This window comes from Oratosquilla oratoria, chromosome 6 (assembly GCF_046742065.1).
Source record: "Oratosquilla oratoria isolate Oo_2021 chromosome 6, ASM4674206v1, whole genome shotgun sequence".
NCBI classification, from domain to species: Eukaryota; Metazoa; Arthropoda; class Malacostraca; order Stomatopoda; family Squillidae; genus Oratosquilla; species Oratosquilla oratoria.
In genome coordinates, this window is record NC_134782.1 from 160,001 (window position 1) to 165,000 (window position 5,000).

A 5,000-nucleotide genomic window follows, 5' to 3' on the forward strand; every position below is an offset into this window, starting at 1 on the left:
AGAATAGAAGTAGGCCTATACAGTACCCCCATCTTACCCATTCGTTAGAGCGCCACCCAGTGTGGCGCCAAGGGTGATATTAATGTACTTTCCCTTCACTAGTTTAGTGTTAGTAACGGCGTTTTGTCTAGATGTGTTCTTTAGTAACGATGGTTTAGTGGTGTGGTAGTGATGGTCTTAGATTGCTCTTTGTTAGAACCCAGAACAAACACCTAAATATCAGTATGTATCTATACGTATGTATATATGTGTGTTTACACACACACACACTCACATACACACGCATGTATGTATATATATATATATATATATATATGTATATATGTGTGTGTGTGTGTGTGTGTCTATATATATATATACATATATATATATACACATATACATATACATATGCATGCATACATATATGTACTTCATGTAAAAAAAGATAAGACAATTCCACTCATGAACGGTCAATTTGTCCCATGTTTCAGAATTCTGCGCTGTTAGGCCCCCCTTCCCTTACCTTAATGGTAAAAAAAAAAAAAAAAATCGCCAGGCAGCAGCCAGAATGTAAAGGTGTTCCTCAGGAAAATATTTACGAAATATTGACCTCCTGGTGACGTCCGTGATAAGACGCTGACAAGGTGGAGAGCTCAAGGCTGTGTGTGTGTGTGTGTGTGTGTGTGTGTGTGTGTGTGTGTGTGTGTGTGTGTGTAGGGGGGTTCCCTCGGCTCAATAAAATCGCCTGGCGACGGCCACAATACGCATGTTCATCATGAATATCAGTGAACGCTCTAAATAGCATTTTACTCACCCTTTGGGTATTAAGGTGGTTTCGTTCAGATGGTAACAGGTGGAGGAATGGACGTACAAGCTAGCGGCACTTGGGAACCCAAGTTCGATTTCAAAGTGACGTAAGTTCCGAGTTGCACTTGAGCAAGGTAACGTCCACACCTAAATGCCGAGTTCGAATTTGCTTTGATACCGATAAGGCCTATCTTATCGCTGTTTGCCAGCCTATCCGAGGCTGGGTCAGGTGACATTCCAGCGCAGATTAAGATATCTGAGGAATTTTATCAGTGCCCCTATCGGCCTTTGAGTGAGAAGGTTATGTGTGTACGTGTGTGTATGCATGTGTAAATGTGTGTACGTATGTATACATGTGCGTGTGTTTGTACTTGTAAGTACGTGTGTATGTGTGCGTGCACATGGGTGTTGAAATGTATGTGTATACGTGTGCGTGTATGCGTCTGTAATTCCGTATGTGTGTATATGTGCATGTACGTATGTATGTACTTGTAAGTACGTATGTATGCATGTATATGTGTTTAAATGTTATATATACGTGTGTGTAATTGTATACGTGTATATGTGTGTGCACGTGTGTGTGTGATTGTAAGTACGTGTGCATGTGTTTATATGTATGTGTATGTGTGGAATTGCAAGTGTATCCGAGACGTGTGCGTGTACGGGTGTGGAATTGCATATGTGTGTATATGTGCGTGAAAAAATGCAAACATTGTGTTGTAGTATACGGAGGTTGTTCCGATTTAAGGTAGGTAGCAGATAGTTCTTCAGAGATCGGTGCTGGCGCTAGTCACGTTCTTCATGTCCACAAATTATCTCCCCGAAGAGATACTTGGCTACATGGACATCCATGTAGAAGTAGCCTAAACACAAATACAAATGGACGAATTACTAAAACATTATTACGATATCTTGACCAAATATAGTGTGTCCCAATAGAATGTAGTCACATTATGAAACGTTCCTTAACGTTGTCAAATTCATTGGTCCGCGTTATCATCAGCTGCAGAAAAGGGTGGGTATCAGCTCGACATTAAAGAAAAACCTAATCTTTTCCCCCTCGTCCAGTCTAGTCCCCCCTGCATGTTCGCAAATGTTTAAACTGTCATTTCCCACGCACAACTGATAGTAACGCGGACCAATGGGCACGACAACGTTAGGAAACGTTTTAAAACGTGAGTACGTTTTTTGGGGACACCCTGTGTATGAACAACAAGGGGAATTCACCGTCAACAAAGGCAGTGTGATGTACAAAGGGAAGAAAAAGAAACTAAAGAGGGATGAAAATACAAGAAGAGAACGAATTGGGTAGGAGACAAACCAGAGAGCTGTTGGAGGGTCACTGCTCAGGGCAATCAGCCAAAAAATGAGGATGACAGGTGAAACAGATGCGTTACTGACTGGCCGCCATGACATGTCAAGCGTGGAAGATGGAGTTCACACAGGTGAAGAGATAAGATTAGGAAGTTTGCAGGAGTGACATGGCAGAGGTTGGACGAAGTTGGGAGATGTCTTCATCCAGCAAGTGGACTCCGAGTAGCAGAATAGTTGACTCTTGAAGGAAAGGAAAGAAGCGTTTGGCAAATTATAATCAAATGGTGGTGCAGGGAGGAATTAGATTGAATTTTACTTTTCGAACTAATGAGAATCGAGGACGTGTTGGAGGAAGAGAGTTCCAGAACCTCATCGTCGCCCATATTGAGGTCACTGGTTGCAGAGGGGACCAGAAGGTCTTCAGTCGCTGCAAAGGAAGAGCGTGGACATGTGGGAAGACGCCCTCTTCTCCATAGAAGTACTAATAAATAATACCAATTGACGTATTATTATTTTTCTATTTGTTTGTTATTATTTGTTTGTTTATTATTATTTGCTTGATTTCTGTTTATCAGTTATCTGTCAATTCATTATTATTTACTATTTACCTGTTTGTTTATTATTTAACTATGCCTATACATTTATTTATTTTATTTATTATTATTTATATCATTATAATTTTTAATTATTTTTCTTTTATTTATTTATCATTATTATATTTTTCCGCATCCGACCTAGTTATGGACCAAAAGGTCTCCTGTCGGCATGCTCCTCCTTTGTGATCCTTACTAGAATATCTTTGTGGCTGGACGGGCATGCTTTATCACCACCTGCATGCAGCTGGTTTTAGCCAGTTTATTGAGCAATGCGGGGTGCGTGGGAGTTGGCTTTAAATGTCCAGCTGATCGGAGCAACAGGTGAGGACGACTGGCATTGCTGAGTGCCAGGATGAGAGCCAGTGATATCGGTGCCATGGCTGGGCAAGTTTGACTACTCAAGTGTTGTAGAGTCTGTAGTCCTCCAATACCGCAGACACAGCATCATGCAAAGACAACCGTACGAACGCATGCACACCCGCACGTACGCACACCTGCTTGCTGGTGTAGTGGTATCGAGCTGTCCTGCTGACTCAGCGGTCTTAGATTGATTTCACGCCCAGGGATGAAAAGAATCACAGCATTGCAAGCTGGTACTTTGCTCTGTTGTGAATTTTGTGTGTTTGTATATGTGGGTGAGTGTGTGTGTGTGTGTGTGTGTGTGTGTGTGTGTGTGTGTGTTAGGTCATGGTATTACCCATACATTTGGTCATATATGATTTCCGAGCTTTCATTGGGGAGAGTAAAAGCTTTCGATCACAAATCCAACACGTGATCCAAGACCATAATGGTTAGACACACACACACATACACACACACACACACACACACACACACACACACACACACACACACACACACACACACACATGTTTAATGTCACAGCATTACCCGTAGATTGGTCATATATGAGCTCTAAGTTCTCTTTAGGGATGGTGATAGCTGTCGATTACGAGTCCAACACGTGATCCAAAGACCATTGTGAATCACACCCTCCAAGCTCTTACTATTCCCCTTGAACAATGGGGCTGGTTTGTTTATGCATGTGATAGATAACATTTATTACTTATATACGGGCCTCTAATATGATCTGAGCTGTCGCATGTTTAGAAATTCGAACAAATGAAATTTCTTAAAGAACTCATTGGGAGGAGTCGAAGAACTTCGTGCTCTTTGTTATGGTCGGTGTCCGCCGGTCGAGTCAGGTTCTCTGACGGAACTTCCTCGAAGAAAGAAAGGCTCCTCCGATGCGGCGACCTCCCGTAAACTGACTAAAATCGCCTGGATAGAAATGCTGTTTGTTGCTGACAGAGAAATGAATAGAGAACGGTATAAATAAATTCGCAAACAAGTAGATAAATCAATAACCTAACCTCACCATCCCAATTCCCACTGCATGGGAAGTGAGAAACCCCTGGTAGGACAACCCGGTGTTTTTATTCCGATGTTAGGTCACCTCCCCGCCTGGCCAGGGCCGTTGGGAACCAACGTGAAGTAGAAATGATCGAGCTTGCTGGACTAGCCGTCGTATCCTTTGGTATATCGAGGAGGATTCTCTCAGTTGATTAAAATAACCTGGCGACAACCAGAGTAAATATAAAAGTGTAATATAAAGAGGTCAAACGAGGTAGGTTCAGCCTCTTGACTTCGATTTATATATATATATATATATATATATATATATATATATATATATATATATATATATGTGTGTGTGTGTGTGTATGTATGTATGTATAAAATCACCCGGTGGCAGTCGAAGAGAACTTCGCAAGAAATACTCCCAGACCGTTACCAAAAACACACACATGCGAACCTCGCCTCTTCCCGCCTCCAGTCAGGTCACCACCCAGCACTAGAACGATACAAGTGGTGGTGAGGGGCTTACGCCAGGAGGCGCTGAGCAGCTGCATCCGAAGCCGCCACTTTTGCCTTATGCACTCGGACTGTTGGGGGCAAGTAATTAACAGTCACTGTTGGGAATCGGAGAGGAGTGCCGGACTTGAACTTACAACTTAGTGAATGTGGGTCTAGTACGCTTCCGATGACGCCACTAGCCTTCAGGCACTACACAGCCAAGATGATCACGTCACAGATGAAGGCTTAAAACACCTTATCTGTCTCACATACATTAAAGATAACTTTTCTCAGAGGGGACAGAACCCAAGGACCGTTGCCAGCTACACCCAGGCCGCGGATTTGCGGTTGAAGTAACCCAGTGCAGCGGCTGTTTACTCGATCACATCTCGTTAGTTAAGGTCGTTTGGAACTAGTTAGCGAAAATGTAGATAATGAAGTTCT

At 42.6% G+C, this 5,000-nt stretch overlaps 1 long non-coding RNA gene across 1 annotated transcript in view; it reads right to left on the reverse strand.

Annotated features, from left to right (window-relative positions):
- The window catches only part of LOC143026229 (uncharacterized), a 74,248-nt gene extending 73,314 nt beyond the window's left edge, over positions 1-934 (reverse strand). The window contains exon 1 of the long non-coding RNA XR_012966463.1: positions 797-934. This is a non-coding gene — a long non-coding RNA (uncharacterized LOC143026229). The remainder of the gene's footprint in view (positions 1-796) is intronic.
- Between the last annotated feature and the right edge of the window lie 4,066 nt (positions 935-5,000).